Raw genomic sequence first — 19,911 nt, 5'->3', positions numbered from 1 at the left:
TCTTCCCTAGATGTGGTGAGAAACACACACATGCACGCGCATGCACCAGGTGTGGATTTTAGTCTTTGATTTGACAGGTAGTAGCTGTGCAACCTTGGCAAAAATCACTGAATCTCTCTAGGCTGCTTTTTCCTTATCTATAAAGGAAAAAGCTTGGACAAAGTTTTCAAAGTTGCCTCCAGTTCTTACATTTTATTAAGGCAACAGTTTGAATAGCTAGTCTCAGTACTTTCTCTTTAGGGGTGCAGAGTGTACAAAACTGTACAAAATATATTGTGTGTGTGCATGCACGCACACAAACACACACATGTTTAAATAAATCTCAATCAGGTGGCTGTGCGCAAATAGTAGAATTAGAATTGAGTGTTATTGGTGTTCAGAAAAATTCCTTGAAATATTTTATTAACTGGCTGATGTACAAATAAAATTTGGAGAAAATCTGGAGTTACCAAGATGAATTTATTTTTCCCAAACTACTTATCGCCCCTGCTTCCAAAGGCTTGAATCGTTTTCCCTCCAGGAGCTGTACCTTGGAGGACCCACCAGCAATTGATGGGCAAGATTAGCTCTAACTAATCTGCCTCCCTCCAGTAGGCATCTTAGGGAAAAGCAATTGACCAGCCTCTCTCTTTTTCCCTGCCTTTCCCTTATCACTATGTGGGAAATCACACTGTGGGAAATTTACCTTGATGGGGGAAGAATGAGAAAACTTCAGAGAAAGGGAAGGAGAAAAATTTAAAAATGAACTATTTTTTATCTATTGCTGCAATTGAATGGCCCTTCTTCCCAGATTCTATAGTCCTGGGTTATAGAATCTCTATTTTTTCCTCTTCCATGCTAACACAAAACACATACACACACACACACACATACACATTAGAATAAAATGGTGAATCTGATAGCCTAGTGCTTACAAAAATGATTGACATTAAAAAAAAAACTGCTTTATAATTTATTTAAAATCCTAATCAAAGTGAGCTTTTGCTTTCACCTTGAACAGTAATTTGGGGAGCATGACCTAAGGAAAAATGTGGTCTGAACTGTCTCATTCATTGCAGCCAAACATTGATTATCTAAATCCATGACAAATCTGCCTTTCAGGTTCTTTGTGACATTATTCCCTCTCCCTGCATATTTAACTCATCTTTAAGAATGAGAAGCTGGCCTGCTTTCCAATTTCTTCAGAGCTGGATCTTCTCAGAATGGCAACATTATTTTATTTAAAGTCCATTGAATTCCCAGGATTCTAAAAACATCCATATTCAGATGTTAGAATAAAAACACATTACCAAGTACGATGAAAAAGTTCACTCTGTTCAAAAGCATGGAAAATTAGGAGTTGACTATTTGGGAAAGTTCCTGCTGTATCAAAATCAGTTGAAAGCATGCCTGTTTTCACTTTTACTATTCATAAAGGCCCCAGTAACAATTTTGGGGTCATAGCCATGGTAGTTAAACTCACTTGCCAGTTAATGCTAAGGCTCTTAAGTTATAATTATTCACTAAAGTTAGGTGACTCTTTGCAATGCTCAGGGACAGGGTGACAAATACTGCAAAAAAGAAACTGAAAAACATACAAAATGTGTATTTTTTCCTATATATCAATAATAAGAACTACAGTGATGATGGAGAATTGGGACTCAATTAGAAAGTTCTAATACCTATCTTTTTTAAAATCTCAAAAAATAAACTCTATGTATGAATAATTATGGCTTAATGTGATCAGCTGATACCTTTATAGTATTGTTCCTATAAGATAATATTCATATTTCTCAAATCTAACAAAATGTGCCCCAACCCTATATCCTCTGAAGAGACAAATGAAATAATATAATATACAGGATGGCTTCCAGACTTTCTTTTTTAGGTTAAAAACCTTCTTGTTGGGCTTGTGTGGCTCTGCTTCTACTCAAATGTCCAAATTTGGAATAGGGGCTGAGAATCCCAGGTCTTTGGAGTACCAGAGAACCTCAAATCTAATAATCTGACTAATTTTAAAAGCATAATCAGGAATTAGGAGACTGACTTTCTGCTGCTCCAACATTTCTTTTCCTTCTCATTGCCTTCTAACAGTCCTTCTCTTATATATTCCTTTTATTTTCCCCCTATCCTTCCCCCACTTATAACTTTTGCCAACTGACACTCAATGACCCTACTGGACATTAGTTTAAACCAACACAGGGGCAAAGAAGCCTGCCAAACCCTGTCTGTCCAGAACCGGGAGGCAGGAAAGATCTTGCCTGTGCTTTGCTAGGCTTGATTTATACACAGGTGTTGCTCTTTTGCCATGTAAAAGCATGCCTGAAGTAAGCATGCAGGCATGATCCATGCAAGACTCACATTTTTGTTATGTTACCTAACAAAGAGAAGCTCCTGATGATTCCTCAGCATATTAGGGCAACAATATTGACTCCTGCATATCAGCCTATCACACAAATCATTGTCCCTACATTGTGGAATTGGGAAGGTAGAAACTGTGGTAAACACCCCTAAAACCAGTTAGATTTTCCCTTCCTTCTTGGTAGGATGTTTGTAAATGTAGTCATAATAATAAACACAGAATAGCTGGCTGGAAAGATTAAAAGCAACTTTAAAAATCCTCCATACCAGCAGTTCCCAAACATAATTCAAGCATATCAGAATCATTCATGGTGCTTGTTAAAAAGCTGGATTGTCAAACACTTAACCAAGACCTTCTAAATCACAATCTCTAGAATCAGGACCCTAAGACTCTATTTCATGTAAGTATCTCATAGACAGTCAGGTTTCGGAACCACTGATAGGCCAATCTACAGTTACCCATTTGCTCTACATGCTGTCTTTTGGGGGAGCAGATGCCCCCTGAGAATGACCATGATGACTTCTTGGAGAGGGTCAGGTTTGAAGGCAAAGTTAGAGAAACTGAGATCCTTAAAAGTAAACTGGTGATTTCTTTGAACAGACCTCCAGGTGACATTGTCAGGCCCTGGTGCATGAGACATTTACACTGTAAATAGCCTGTGCTTAAAATCAATGAAGACTGTATAGCTAGTTTAAGCCATCTTTCAGCTGTTGTTATTCAAATAACCTTTGCTCCTGGAGAATGGAGTTCATTGGTAGGAGCACAGAGTTGTCGCTGGATCATTGTCCCATTCTGCCAGAAGCCCCCTGATTCTCCAGGCCAGATTTGTTGTCCTTCTTATATGTTCCCTTGGGACCTTAATCACTGAGCCTATCATATAACACATGTCACAGTGTATTAAATCAGTAATTGTTTATTTACATGTCTTTTTTCCACTGTAAGCTCCATCTAAAGTATCTGTTATCACTATATTGCCAGCATCCCAGCAGTAAGCACTCAGTATTTGCTGAAAGAATGAGGAGTGTGTATTTTAGATAGTTCCAACTTGGTCAGAATTTTCTCTGCAAGATTCTAAATACATTAATTTTGAAAAGCAACTTATGCGCTTTATAGTTTAAAACACTGTCCCACCTGAGAACAACATTCGCAAAGGTAAGTCCTACCTGCCAAATTCAGATGGCCTGGTTTTTGTAAATAAAGTCTTATTGGAACACAGTCGTATCCATTCATTTATTTTAATCATTTCTGGCTGTTTCCATAATAAAAAAGCAGAGCTGAGTAGTTGCAACAATGAAACAGAGACTGTATGGCCCACAAAGCCAGAAATATTTACAATCTGGCCCTTTAAGAAGGGTTTGCCTACTCCTGCCCTAGAATAATGTACAGTCAACTATGTGACATTGGGCACATTGCTTAGCCTCTCTAAATCTCAATTTTCTCCTCTAGATAGGGCGGATAATAATGGTGTTCTGTCCTACAGGATTCTTGTTAGGAATAAATGGGATAATCCTTATAAATCTGCACGTAGTAGGTGTTCGGTAAGTATTAGCTGTTAGTTTTAGAACTTTAAAAAATTCGCCTATATTTTTTTTTCTTTTTTCTCCTATTCCTCATCTGCTTAAAAAAATAAAGTCAGAACATTCTCTAGCTTTGATAGAGGCACTGTCATTTCAAAGAACTTTGGGTTCAACCCCTTTTTGATGATAAATTACTTAGCTCCTCAGAACAAAGACTCTAAAAAATTCTTTAATTCTATAAAAAAAAAATCTAAGGCAAGATTTTTGAGTGTTTTACAAAGACGCTTTGATATGAGATGTTTATTTTGCACAAGTGTCAATCATAATAGAGAGAAGTGGGGTTTGACTTCACATTACATTTATCCCCTAATTTGGGATCTGTCTTACATATCACTTCATTGTCTCTAAAACCAAACACCCATAGCATTTCTATTTAATTTCTTGAAAAAATGTGGAGGCAAGAATGGAGCACTAAATATTTCAAAATAAAAATTTTAAGCAAAAAAGATCTGAATGATAGATAAGAGACCAAGCCAAGAATCTCCAAAGGCATCTCTTGCTTAACTTGTAACTCTAATTCCAGGAAAGCCTACTGACTGCTCTTGTTAAAATAAATTGCCTAAGTCCTTTAATCAGACAGATATCCTGCAGAGTGGATTGTAGCTCATGCAAAGGAGGACAGTTCTCAACATCTTATTTACTAGTTTCTCTTTCTGATCATGGTGCTTAAATGGATTTCAGTTCTTTCTTTAGTATTCTAGATTTCCAAAGCCTTGGCATTTACCAAGACTGCCCTACAGGAATTTACAGCGGTAAGCAACTCCTATCTTGACTCCTTCCAGGACTCATCCGAGGAGTTACCTGCTTGGTCACTGGGTCTAGTTGCCCATAGCAATGAGAAATCATAGTGTTTACTACTGTACAAATTTGTGCTCTAAAAGTTGGATTGCAGTGTGGTTTTTAATAGTTGGGATAGTCACATATTAGATTAGAATCTATGTAGATTTAATAAATTTCTTTTGGAATTTTTCCCTGAACTCCAAAGGATAAGCTCACTCTGCTCTTGTGTTAGTTCGGGTCCTTCAAAAAGCAGTCACCAAGAAAGAATTACACACGTCTAAGAATTACTGGAGGCAAAGCCCACGGAGCGGGCAAGAGAGTAGTAGGAGGCAGGAAGAGCCTTCAGACTGTGATGCAGAGCTAACATCGTGAAAGGAGAGAAGGAAAGGAGAATTGAGTAGAAAGAACCTCAGACTGAAGCACAACTCTATGGAAGTCTCAGCCAGGCTGGTGGAGAGCACCGGAGCTAAGACGATCCCTTACAGGAGTCTTATGTTGGGTAGAAATGACTCAGCTCTAGTACCCTCCCATCTCAGTCATTGGCTGGGACCAGACTGGGGAAACTGTGGTCTCAGAGTGAACACTGGGTTGTATCCAAAGGTGCAGTAGCTGTGCTACATTTGCATCTGGTTCTCTTGAAGGGAGATCTAAGAAACACTCTTCCATGGTTACCACTGTCCACCTCTTGCATCTCACAGATCTACTTCTCCATGCAAGTTCAAACAGCAGCTCTTCCATGGTTCCCATAGTTCTCTCTTCCTGGGTAAAAACTTAGAAAAAGGAGGTTCATGAGACAAACTCTAGTCCCATCTCTGCAGTCCATCTTAGTCAAAACTGGAACTTACCCTCTCTCTCCTCTACTGTCCATTCTAAATTTCCCTCATCCTCAATCTTCACTTCGACAGGTATTGATAGTTCTCCTGCTGATTGAACCCAAAGCCTCATCTCTGAGGGGTTTTCATACCCTCCCAGCACCAGGATTGCTATATGTGCCCGTTCACACTTACAGTTGGGTAACAGATTATTGAGAGGTGCCCACATGGATAATCTGAGTTCCCATTGTGTGAAAGCATCTCTTTTGCTGAGCAGGACCATTTATTCTTGATTTTACTTTTTATCTGTTGGTCTCTGAACACAAGAGTTCCAAAGTGTCCAGGTGGAAGCTGTATCTTGTAAATCAGTGGGACTCCTTGCTCTGTCTCCTGGTAAGAGGGCACTTTCTTTGAGGACCAGGACCTCTAATCCTGCAGAGCCCACTATTACTGGGATGTCACTGGGAGTAATGGTAAGTGATGCCACTTGTGTTTCTACCCTTTGTATTCTTCTTAGAGGGCAAATAGTCTCATAAAGAGGTCTCTAAAAAGTTCTATGTCCTGAAGGATGCCACTCCATATTGTAGGATATTGCTACTAAATAGGCACTTCAACTGTACCTTTAGTCAGCCATTCGAATGCTCTAATGGGCCACTGCTACTCGCCATTGATCAGGAATCTATTATAGAAGGCAGTTTCTGAAATGGCTCCAAGTAGTCTCTACCTACTGGTATTCATGTTCTTATGTAACCCCCTCCCCTTGAGTGTCAGCTGAACCTAATGACTTACTTCTAACAAATAGAACACAGCAAAAGTAATGGGATATCACTTTTGAGATTAGTTACAAAAAGACTGACTTCTATCTCGTCTACCCTCTCTTGTTCTCTTGCTTGCTCACGCTCGTGGAAGCCAGCTACCATGCTATAGAGAGGCCCATGTGGCCAGGAACTGAGATTGGTCTCTGGCAAACAGGCAGCAAGGACCTGAGGCCCTCAGGCTAATATACTGTGAGAAACTGAGTCCTGTGAACAACTACGTGAATGAGCTTGGTCGCAGATCCTCCTTCAGTCGAGCCTGAAGATGACTCCAGCTTGGCTGACATTTTGGTTGCAGTCTTATAAGAGAAGCTGAGCCAGAGGAGCTAGCCAAACTGCACCTGGATTTCCAACCCATAGAAACTGTGAGATATGTGTTGTTTTAAGCTGCTAAGTTTTAAGGTGATTTGTAATGCAGCAATAGATAACAAACATGCATTTTTGTCTTGGGCCACTTCTTCTTCACAAAGTAACTATTCAGGTATGCTGCTCTCAGCTCTGCCCATTAGGAACCTTTTCTTTCTTCACCCCTTTCAAGTGCATCTCTGAGGGTGGCTGTAAAGTAGCTGCTGTCCATTTTTGGCTTGCTCCATATGCGAAGCCAACCCATTCATAACTCCAGCTCAAGCATTTTCCTTCTGTTTAAGCTAGTCACACAGGGACCCACCATATGGCATAGGTAGGTGCAAGGTAAGGAAGAAATACTGGGGTAACTGCAGTGAGTGACATAGGAGTCTGAATTATTTGCTCCTGAAGTTTGCTTGTGTTTTCTAGTACTGCTTGATTTCAAACCCAAATGTATCAGTTCCAACTTTTAATGGCCTATTACTAGATCTGTCTGACTTTATGACGCAGTGGGCCCAAAATAATCCAACTCAAAAATGGTAGTTTTGGGTACTTGGTGTCCTATGCTCAAGCATTCCATGTCTACTAGGGTTCAATAACATATCAAGAGCTATTTCTCAAAAGGTGCATAATGTTTAGTGCAGATGGCATGACCATGCTCAGGAGGACTTCAGGGGTCTGTATTGTGATTCTCCCACCGACGACTTGAACAACATAGGTCTGCTGGAACTTTTGGCCCAAGCGGCCTGGCTGCTTGTATTGAACCTGCTTCCTTATTTGTAGCAGGGAATGTAAAACACAATAATGCATCTCTTACCTTGGAGGCATATCCCAGCACACCCCTGTTAACTCTATTAATGTGGCAGATCCCTGCATCTTTATAGGGCTTATTTCCCACCTACTGAAGTGCATGTATCTTACCAAGGTCTCCAGCATGCGAATTGTCTCCTGTTTTTTTTCTTTTTCCTCATCATCATGATGTTATCAATGTAATAATGTTCTCAGGGCTGTCCAGTTCCCTTCTTTTGGAGTATATTATGACAAGAGTGGTAGTTAGCATAACCCTGGAGCAAAACTGTAATTTGTGTTTTATCCTCTTCACTTTCTCCATCTCTAAGTTCCATGTTTGTCAATCTCAATTTTACGCTTGAGAACAAGGGAAATAACCCCATTTGGATCTGTGGGTCCTGTGGACCCACTGTAAACTGAGCTTCAGCCAGGACTCTAATTATAAGCTCATGAACCTACTGTTATTTATTCATTTGTTTAGTTTGTCTCCCCAGCTCTTTGAGAGCCACAGCTTTGTAGGTTTTAGTCTTGGCTGTATCTCCAGCACCTTCAACAGTGCTTGGCACACAGTTGGTGCTCAATGATTGAGTAAATCAACTGCATTGTTGTTTTAATTTACATTGCTTTAGTTATGAGTAACATTGTATTTCTTGTTCTGTAAACTGCCTTTTCCTCACCGTCATCATTATTATTAAAAATATGATAGTTACAGTAATAATAATAAATTTTGCTTCCGCTGTTCCTGGACATGAGCAGTTGCCATCTCAGGGCAGACAAAAGGGTAATCCACTCTCAAAAATCTAATTGTCTAAGTGTGAACTTGGCAATGGTCTAAATTATTTAGAGACCATGAATATATCTTAACCTTTTGTGTTCCTTTAGTATCCTGTTGTCAGCTGTAAAGAGGCATTTGTATTGTGTTATAATTACCTTTTTACTTGTCTATTACTTCTCCTAGATTAGGTTCTTTAAAGGAAGGAACTTCTTTTCATCATCTATAACCAGGACCTATCACAATGCTTGACAAAGGTTGGGAAATGAATAAGTTAATTAAATGAATGTTCATGAATGAATGAATCAATTCAGCCTGCCAGAAGATGGGAAATAAGCAGCAAAAAAGAAAATAAGTTTAATTTAGATAAAAACAAATTCTTTCTGAGCTTCACTCTAAAGTAATGCTCCATATTCAAGCACCAACATGGCAAATGATTCAGTTGTATAGCTGGATCTGGGCCAGAACTGGACTTAACTCTGGGAGTTTTGAAAAGAAACTTTTTCTGGACTTTCACCTCAGGGCATTCATTGCTCTGTGGGATATGTGATGAAATAGCTGCGTCTTTAGAAATAAACATTGTCTCAAAATAGAAAAAAGGAAAAATGATCATACTCCGTTGACAGACTTAAAAGTTATGGAACTATGAAAAAATCTAATCTTACATACATGTATGTATGTGCATTTACGTGCATATTATGTGTGTATACATATATACACATGCATACATTTATAAAGGATCATCACTAAAGTCTAGTTTGGCTTAGCAGGAAAATACAAATAGACAAATAGAAGTTAATGGCTCAGGAATTTGTCTGTATTTCTCCTATGGAAGATAGTCATTTGGTAGTTTAAATAGATTTACTTTAATTAAATATGCCAGTGTATTCATTTAACAAACATCCAACTAATATGTACAATATTTAGTGCACACCTGCAATGTCCCAGGCATTATTTTAGGCACTTGGGATACATCAGAGGAAGAGTGAAAGAAAGAGAGAGAGAGAGAGAGAGAGAGACTCTGTCCATGGAAAACATAAAATAAACATAATGAAATTACATAGTATGTTAGATGATCTTAAGAGCTATGGTTAAAAAAAAAAAAAAGAGCAAGTTAAGTGGTTCAGAAGTGTGCCAGCATGTGTACGGATGAGGAGAAAGAGGGTCAAGAGTTGGGGAAGGTGTAAGTTTACATAATTAAACGGGATGATTAGAGTAAGCCCATTAAGGTGAGATTTAAATAAAAACTTAAAGAAAGAGAAAGAATTAGTAAAGTTAATATCTTTGAAATGAATGTATCAAATATCTATAGGTCTTGCCATATAACAATATTTTAACAAATATTTTAATTAAACTAAGAGTTTCAATGGTTATAATCAAAATGAATATCTGAATTAAGACAGACATATTTTAAAAATCAAAGTATTAAACAACTATAATTAATGAAATTTACTAATTATTCTTTTCTGTTAGTCAGAAGAAGCCTATGTTTAACTGAAGCCTATGCAGTGTAAAAATAATTGAGGGCTATAAAAAAAGGAAAAGGGTAACAGAACAAATATTAGCATTGTCAATATGCCAAAGAAATGCAGTTATTTCATCTAGTAGCTTGAGTATTCTAGGTCTCGCACTATACAGTGAAGACTGAAGTCGTTCAAAAAATGCAACAATAATAAATCATTATTTGGGTGGCATTTCTATTGACCAAAACCGGGGTTGTCTTTTTCATGGATTATTTCATATAATTATTCCAAATAATATTCATGCTATAAATAAGAAAACTGAGTCTTGGAGAGGTTGTGTTATTTACCCAAGACCACACAATTAGCAAATAGCCAGGTCTGAATGTGATCCCAGATTTGTCTGACATCAGAACCCACCATCTCACACTTTAAGCTCTATTGCCTCTCCACTACATTTTATTATTACATCTGTGCCTATGTAGGCGAGTTAAATCTTCACAAGAGCAGAGGAGAAATGTAAATAAGATTCGACAATTGTGTTGCATTTTTACCTGGTCTCAGAACTTAAGAAAAGGTTACTCAAGAACGTTATGGCCATAATCCACATTCAAACCTTAGGACACTATAGCCTTTGGAAACCAAGGCTATGTGACTATGTCTTAAGTGAGAACACACCAACAAACACTTTTCTGGCTTTGGAATTACTAACACACCTGTTGAAGATCTAAGATAGTCCCATAATGCTCCAGTTCTATACTTTAGCAGACCATATTATTTTGAGGCTCCATTGCAAAAAGTCAGAAAGAAAATGCTGGCCTATTTCTAAGCTATGGAAGTAATTTTGACTCAGGATATAGTGTTACATAAACAAAAGATGAACAACGCTCTGAGGAAGGCATGATAGGGTGATGAAAAGATTCCTGATTGAGCATAGATCTGAGTTCTTGTCCTGGCTCTACCATTAACTCGTGTGATCTCCAGCAAGTCACTTCCCCTCTGTGAGCCTTGGTTTCCTCATACACATGATGCCCAACACTGTAAAGCTTAAAGAATGACAGTGGGTGTGCTTCCTCCCGGGACTAATGATTGGTTGTCATAACTAATTTATTTGTACATGTGTCTCTGGAACCAGAACATTTGATTCAGGAAGTTTAGAGTGGGAAACTCCTGTGCTGGGAAGCTATGAATACTAAAAAGTAAGGATCCTCGTTAGAACCAGCAGTATGGAAATGAGTTGGTTCTCCTAGCTTCTCTCTGTGTTCCGTACCCTGAGTCTCATTACAATGCAGATGAAAAGAAACAACATTAAGGGGCCTAATTCATGAAGTGGGGAGAAGAGTGGAGGGGAAAAAAAGATGGGAGGCAAAGAGATACTTCTAGCCCTTAGTTTGGCACAGTAAGCGCAATATTCAGGAAAAGTCAGCCCCTTTCTATCAGGAAGGGAGAGTGACTCAGACTCCCATTCAAAGCTCTGTTAATTTCTCAACATAGTTTGGAGGTGAAAGAATATTGACTTTGTTGAGAGAAGTTTCTGGAGTAGCATGGGTTTTAGGAGTTCCTTGTCTTTGCGGCCCAGGAATAAGCATGTCACAGAAAGACCCTAATGACAGTTACCGGTGTCTATTTAGTGTCTGTAATTTGAGCCTGGCTGACTCACTGGTCAATTTGCCTGTCATCCCTACTTCCTTGCTAGCTAGCTTTACCTTAGAAGGGCCGTTCCTTCCTTTCATTCCAATTACCTGAACTCTAAGTAGGTTTCAGTTTCTTTAAATCAAAAGCAGCTTAACCAGAAAGAAGACCACCATGTGCCTTCTGGCTCATAAAATAGGCCAGAAACAAGAGCAGTGTTTCTCCTCAGTCTCCCTACACTCACGTTCCTGGTGGCAAGTTTGTAAAAGCTGCTAGAGTGGAGGGACACAAGACTCTCCTCCTGGGTTTTTAGACTTTGGACCAAGCAAGAAACACCTCCTCACACTCTTGGTTTCGGTGTCCCTGTCATACCCAGGTAAAACAGCCCCTGTCCCTGTAGGACTCACTAAGGCAAAGAGCCACCCCCACTTTTAAAGCAGGGGATTCACACAGTCAGCTTTAAGGAAAAGTCACTGGGAGTTAGGGAGCAGGCAGCAGTAACAAAGAAGGGAGATTCCAGCTGTGGGAAGAAAGCAGCATGATAGCTCCCAATAAATGGATGATGTGAAGTTGGGTAAGAACATCCCTTAGAGGGGTGACCGAAGCATCCTAAGGAAAAATCGATGTTTCTCAGTGTTTCTTCAGATCTGAGTGGCTGCTCCTAGTCTCCACATTCCTTCCCAAGTCATGTCCATGGAAAAGGTGTACTGGAAAGGGATGGTCTGAGCTTGACCTTGAGTATTAGACCTTACCATCTCAGGAGAAAACTGAAATTGGAGGGGTTAAAATATCCTATCCACATGGCTTCTGGAGCAGGGCTAGAGCCAAGAGGAGGCAGGGCCCTAGGAATGCCAAGTCGTCCCTGCCAGAGCAGCTTATGGATTCAGCTCATAGAGAAGCCAGACCAGGCCAGTAATGCCAATGCAGGAAGGAAGTGGTGAATGGGGATATTATATGGTGGGTCAGAGGCCAGAGGGAGGGTAAACCAAGGTATGAATACTAGAGATGAAGCTTAAATAAATGAGAGGCAAGAAGGACCAAATGGAAGTTGGGTAGAAAGGGGATAAGTCTGTGGAGTAGAATAGAGTTTATTAAGATGAAACTGGCAAACTGCCACAGCCATTAGTGAACTTTTAGTACACTTGCTTAATATCCTTGAAGTGTCACTTTCTCACTGGACTTGCAGCACATGGGCCACGGCAACATGTGCTGCAACACGGAACAGAGAAGAGGCCCTTAGCCAAAGTGAGAGGGACTTGAAAGAGCCAGAGCCAAAACTAAGGCAGAGGTGGTGGCACCCCAGAGGAAAGGCTGGTAATGAAAGATCAAGACCAAAAGAAGGTTTAGAAAATACTGCCCCATTTCATAGCTGCCAAGGTCAAAGAGATGACTTTCACGGGAGAACAGCCTAAGGAAATAGCCTCAGTGGCCTCTGGTAGAGCCCAGCGGTGGGGGGTGGAATGAAGGATTGTTAGAATGGACAATTGTGAGATGTAAAGCTAAATCTTCCAGGAAAGTCTATGCAGTAGAAGGTGGAGAAGAGCAAGAGATGGTCCAGCACAGGTAATGGGACAGGCAAGGGTGATACAGGGAAAGCAGATACCAGCTTGATGGTGGGGTACAGGATGAGACTCTCCTGAGTGAACTCAAAAGTCCAAAAGAATCAAGTGGAATTAAGCCATAGAGGATATCCAGGGACATTCAGAGAGAACCATTGCCCAAAGACACTGAAACAGTTTTCAGACCTTCATTGACTAGTAGGGAAGGACTGTTAACATTCTTTCCAACCAGAGTCTTCTCAGGCTTGAGATGGAAGTGGTACAGTACTAATAACAAACAGTAAAGATGAAATGAGAGTCAGTAGAGAATCTAACAAAGAAAGACTCAGACAGGAACCAGCAAGAACTCCTGAGGCTCAGTGGAACTTATGCTAACTCATAGGAGAAAGAAATCAAAGACTGCTGTGGTAAGATGGCCATTCTGATATGCTGCTGCCAAGATCGTGTGTTAATAGGAATATTCTCTCTGGGGACCAATTTGGCATTATGTAAAAAGATCCATAAGAATATGCCTAGCCTTTGGCCAAAAACTTCTACTTCTAAGGATCTAATTTAAGGAAATAAGTGGAAAAAGCAAAATCAAATCAAAACAAAATAAAGCAAACATATAGAATATGTTTGCATTGACACTTGGACTGTTCATTACTATAGCTTGGCTAGTCCAAAATAAAGCTCATATAGAATTTCAATTTTGTGACAAAATTTAAATATATTCAGAAAAAAAGATTGAAAGGAATCCTGAGCTGTTAATAATCACTATCTGAGATAGTGATATTACAGATTATTTAAAAAACTTCACCAATTTTCTAAAATGAGTCTGTATTATTATAAATAAAAAACATATACATATTGTTTAACACCTAAAGGGAATTAGGGGGTGGGGTGGAACTCATTACATTGAGGTGTTTTGCCTCCTTATGTGACCCTTATAATTGTGCCTCAAAATTATACATGTGCACATGTTTTGAAGGCTTCTGACATCTTTAGAACATTGCTATTTCTGATTACAAATAGACCAGGCACACAAGACCCCCAATTTTTTTTATTTCTAAATTACTGAAATTTTTAATTCTGTTGAGATGTAGCTATACCTGACCCATATGCATAACATAGTAAAACCAAATGAGACCCAACCTTGCTGCAACAAACACAAATGTTTATTACTTCATCATTCAGTTGGATCAGTGTTATCATAACCCAAGTGCCTTGATTTATAAGGCATGCCGGAGCTTCTGCAGCAATGGATTGGGAAAGAGCTGAGGGTAAGAAGGACTAGCCAAGCTATAGTAATGAACAGTCCAAGTGTCAATGTTTAATATGGGACTAGATAATTCTAATCTGATGGAATTATCTAGATAATTCTAATCTGATGGAATTCAGAATTGGCAAATAGTGGTTTCATGGCCTGTGTTTTAATGTTTCAAGACTGGAGATAACATTTAACTTATTTAATAGCAGAGAATAATAAGATGATATTATAGGGATATAGAATGTAAAAAAGTCAGGGAACACTCTTAATAGCTACACAGCTGTACCTCAAAGAGACCATAACATTTAAGAACTAGAAGCTGCTTTAGAATATAAAGCAGCTTGGGTTATCCTGTGGGTTCCTGGGCACCCATCAGCTTAACTCTAAAGCTCTGTCATTTTTACAATGATGCAGCTACTCTTGGTCATTGTTTTTACTGTTCCTGCCACTTACTGTCAACTTCCTGTATTTATCTTTTTGTCTTATGGTTTCTGCCACTAATGGCATCTGGTACCCTCATAATTTCTGCTTTCTGTGTGTTTTTTCTCTGTGTGTCTTTCCAACGTCTGCTCCTACTACCAATAGCAGGGGCTCTCCAAAAGGCCTTCTATTTAGAAGATTTCTCCAACATAGGTCTTATTGGTGCTGTTGTTTACCTTTTTCCTCATGGGGTAGAGCTCACTTGCCAGATTACTTTACAGAACACCGATAGGCCTATAGATGTGCCACCTTTGGGTGAGACTTCAAAATTTGATAGAATCATCTAAGGCCAGAATGTAGGAACTGTGGCCAGCTTTCTTCAGATGGAGCAATGGGCATTCTAGAAATTGAGAGTAGAAGAGATTTCTCTTTAATGCAGAGTCCACCCAATTTGAGGCGGATCCCAGCCAGAGGTTAGGGTAAGGCAGAGCTATGCCCTTAGATAAATAAAAGCTGGTGAGATGATCAGAATCATCATATCAGGAAACTGAGTCAGATGCCAATCAGATAGACAGGGCACACATGGGAAAAGACTGCCACATAATTCACATTGGCATGGTCATGGCTCACCCCAGCCATGTCAGATTTCAGGCTTGGGACAGTGTGACTAATGATGGTAGATTGGTAGATGGACTTCCTATCACAATAAGTCTTGGTCAGATTAGCTCAGAACCAACACACTGGGTGCCTCTTGTCCTCTGTAGAAATTCCACAGATGCTTTTGCATTATATAGGGAGGAAACTGTTCCTCTCTCAAGAGTTTATTCTTTAATTGACAGTGGGTCAGGAAATACTTCATGAACTTTTGACTTGGGAATTCTGATTTCAAACATTCAACACAGATTCCTCCAGTCCATCCTGAAAGGGCATTATGGTATTCAAATCTTTTTTAACATATGTATTAGTTTCCTGTGTTGCTGCAACAAATTACTGCAAACTTGGATGGTTTTTAAAAAAAATCTAAAATTTATTTTCTCACAGTTCTGGAGGCTAAAGGTCTAAAATCAAGGCATTGACAGGACCCTGTGAAGCCTCTAGAGAAAAATCCTTCCTTGCCTCTTCCTAGCTTCTGGTGGTTACCAGCAATTCTTGATGTTCCCTGGCTTATAGCTGTACTGCTCTAATTTCTACTTATCTTTATATGGCCATCTTCCTTCTCTGTAGGTCTCTGTGTTTCTCTTTCTCTTCTTATAAGAATTCCAGTGATAAAATTAGGGCCCACCCTAAGCCAGTATGACCTCGTTTTAACTAATCATGTCTGTAAAGACCCTATTTCCAAATAAGGTCACATTCTGAAGTTCCAGGCAGATATGAATTTTGGGGAGACATTAGTCAACCCAGTACAACATATTAAACATTTCCTAATCTTTGGTCAAATTAATCATGGAAAGAAAATCTTATGCTTTTCTTAGGCTCCATTGAATGAGGCCTATTTGTTACTTGTATCTCTGAAATGGATATGGGACATAGAGATGCCTGGGATTATGAAACCTTAAATCTTTGACCACCTGCTTAACACCACCGTAGGCTCTCAAGGGATCTTGGTAGCAAGGACACCTGGTAAAAGAACACTGCTTATGACTAACTGGGACCTTGGCTCTAAACTTCCATGGGGCCCCCTATTCCTAAAGATTTGAGCTGAAACATGAGGCCTCTGGCCTGAAGCCCTGAACAAAAGCAAGAATATGTCTTTTTACAGACCCAGAGTCAAGACTATCATTTTTCATAGTGACAAGAGGTCATAAAGGATTCACTCAAATGAAAAATATCCCAAGGAAAAGAGAAAGTTGATCTCTCTACCTTGGAAAGCAGCAGACCCAGAGGATAAAAGCACGGGCTTTGGAGTCAAGTTTGACATGAGTTCAGATCCTGGTTTCACCACTTACTTGCTGGGTAATCTTGTTCAAACTAATTAGTCCCTTCAGTCTCAGTTTCCTCATTAGAACAATAAAGATAGTAATATCTTCCTCACAGAGCTATTGTGAAGAGTATATTAGATAATCTATATTATGCATTTAGTACATGGAAAGTGCTGGCTATAACCATTACCAAGGCCTAGACCAACTGGCTTAAGCTGCTCATATTAGGCCTCTCTTCTCCTGGACTCCACACTGATTTCTATTGGAATTTCCTAGAGCAAGAAGGCTTTTTCCTGTGGGAGACACTCTAAAACCCTCTGTTACCAGTTGCATGAGAGACAAGTTCTCTCAAAAGGTAAATCAAAGAATACTCTCATCTAAGCTAGAGGTTTTAACCTGGAGATTGCAAATTGGCAGCTCCCAGGCCAGAGTCTGCTCCTTATGAGATATACTTGACCTGGACAAAATTTTTAAAAATTTGGAATTTCTTGGCCACATTTAAAAATTCAATGAAGTTCTTTAAAACCCAAGTTTCTGGTTTGTAAAATCAGAACACCAGGCAATACTATGCCTAAACTTTTCTATGACCGGTTGTGTGTCCTTAAACTGTATTGTATGAATTGGTACACTTTTGAGAGTGAGAGGAGGCCCTGTTTATAATTATGCCTGAACAACAAGGCATTAACTGAAACTGCCTGAGGCAAATGAAGATATGTGATTTGTCATCCTACTTCAGTGGCCTGGAGCTAAGTAAGAACAAACTCCTCCTGTCAGGGGTCTGGCTCTCTGTTTGCCCCTACTTCTAGGGTTTTGAGTTTTCAATCTCTATTTTACTTTTGTGTATCAATAATTTGCCCTCCATCAGCAGAACCCAACATCTCTGACCTGGTCTTCTATCATTTTCTTTCTCTAAGAAGGAAAGAGTGTGGAGTAAGTCATCAATCAGTACATTTCATTCGGTGCTATCAGAGATTCTGATAGAATTTCCAAAAGCATGGCAACACTTACACAATGTCATTAACACTTTGTCATTATCTGGTGTTATTAATTAGTCCTTCTCTGCATCTATAGGGCATATATCATTGGGCTATGTCACATGTGTCACAATAATCATTTAGAGACATTACAAGATTCTTAAAATGTCTTCTGAATCATAAAATAATTGGTTTGAGAGAAACAAATAAATCCTTTGCAAATACTTAATTTTCAAGGCGTCTCCATCCAATGAGTGGATTGTGTTTCAAAAGTTTGCTTGTAAGTTCAAGATAAAGAATTGAAAAGCATATTCCTATGGAAACGATGTTGTTGCGATCCCACCCCACTCACATAAAATAAAAGATGTAGCGATCATAGGGAAAATTTCTTGAGAACAAAACAGATCACTGATTTATCGGACTAGGTGTTATGAACTGAACTGTGTTCCCTCAAAACTAATATGTTGAAGTCTTAACCCCCAGTACCACAGAACGTGACTATATTTGGAGACAGAGTCTTTAAAGAGGTATTAAGTTAAAATGAGGCCATTAGTGTGGGCTCTAAACCAATATTGCTGGTGTCTTTCTAAGAAGAGAAGATTAGGACACAGATTATGTGAAGACAGAGAGAGAAGAAAGCCATCTACAAGCTAAGAGAATCCTCAGAAGAAATCAAACACGTCAATGCCTTGATCTCAGATTTTTAGCTTCCATAATACTGAATTATTCTGAGAAAATAAATTTCTGTTAAATCATCCAGCCAGCGGTACTTGGTTATGGCAGCAAGCTAACACACAAAACCACTTAAGTTTTAAGAATCAGATAATAATACTAGTAATGGGGTCTGGTTGGACCCAACACCATTTCCTTCTCCAACCCCATCAAAATATTAATTAAGTCCCAGTCTGCCCAAAAGTTGCCATTATTCAGCTCTTTAAGTGGGGCATTTCTTCTTCATAATATTCACAAGTTGCAATGAGTCAGTATCACTCCTACTCTGGGGTGTGGGCCAGGATGCAGCATCATATCCATTGTAATATTGTCATTAAAATCAGAAGGCAGAGTGTTTACAAGCCTGGTGTTCTGTGAGTGTTTCAGTGGGAGGAGGCTGATTGGTTTCTGACTGGTTTCTGCCCTAGTCTCTTCATTGGTACCAAACAGAGAAAGAGTTAGATTAGCAATTTTAAGGATATTATTGCTGCCGCTGCAATTAATATTGGTGGCTACTAAATAATAGTAATTCCATCACAGTTCTTGGTTCATAATAAGAGCTTAATAAGCATTAATTTACTCTTCTTTTATTTTGGGGTCTATAGCATTTCACAGTGTACTAAGCTCTATCACATATATTATTTCAATTTATCTTCAAAACTAGTCTGTGAAATATGAATTATTGTTATTCCTATTTAGATTTCTGATAAGAAAACTATCTCAGTAAGGGTAAGCTATTTATCCAAAGTTGCACAGTAAGTTAATAGCAGAGATTGAACTTAAAGCAATGCCACTTGTCTCTTCAAGCATGACTCTTTCCAATACACCCACCAGCTCTAAATAGTCATATTCCACACTGTAAGTTTTAAATAATCCGCTTTGATCAAGGAATGACATTTTCTGTATTCATCAAATATTCTAGGTAATAAAAAGCTTTGATATTTATTATACAGATTGTACCTATCCTATCAAGGCGTTGACATGTTTGATTTCTTCTGAGGATTCTCTTAGCTTGTAGATGGCTTTCTTCTCCCTCTGTCTTCACATGATCTGTGTCATAATCTCCTCTTCTTATAAGGACATCAGTAATATTGGTTTAGAGCCCACACTAATGGCCTCATTTTAACTTAATACCTCTTTAAAGACTCTGTCTCCAAATACAGTCACATTCTGCGGTACTGGGGGTCAGGACTTCAACACATTAATTTTGAGGGAACACAGTTCAGTTCATAACACCTAGTCTGATAAATCAGTGATCTGTTTTGTTCTCAAGAAATTTTCCCTATGATCTCTACTTCCTTTATTTTTCCCTCCTCCCCATGGTCCTGCCCTGCCCCCACTACCAAAACCGTATAGCCCCCTCAGTTTTCATAGCATTTCAAACAATGATTCACAAATACAACATTGCTATTGGCATCAGCAGCTCCATGTCACTGACTTGTTGATGTTCAAGAAAAGCTTATGTAGATTAAAATACCACTTCTCTGTGCAACATCTTCAAAGAGTCCTTCTAGAATCCACTGTTCTACTTTTTTAAGTCCCTAAGTAGCTCCAAGGTCTATAGCAAGACCCCTTGTCTACCGGTCTACGCATTTCCTTAGATTCTGGTTTCTTGGTAAGCTTGTTTTATCTTTTAGTCATTTTTCCAGAATGGAACTCTTTTTTTTTCCCTCTTAGTTGTTGGTCATTACCCAGAAGGAAGTCATTAGAAACTGTCTTGATCTTGTTCATTCCAAGAGTATTGTCTTTATTCACA

Source organism: Pteropus vampyrus, unplaced genomic scaffold (genome assembly GCF_000151845.1).
Source record: "Pteropus vampyrus isolate Shadow unplaced genomic scaffold, Pvam_2.0 Scaffold22, whole genome shotgun sequence".
NCBI lineage: Eukaryota > Metazoa > Chordata > Mammalia > Chiroptera > Pteropodidae > Pteropus > Pteropus vampyrus.
The sequence above is the reverse complement of the archived record's forward strand: the minus strand, read 5'-3'. Positions refer to the sequence as shown.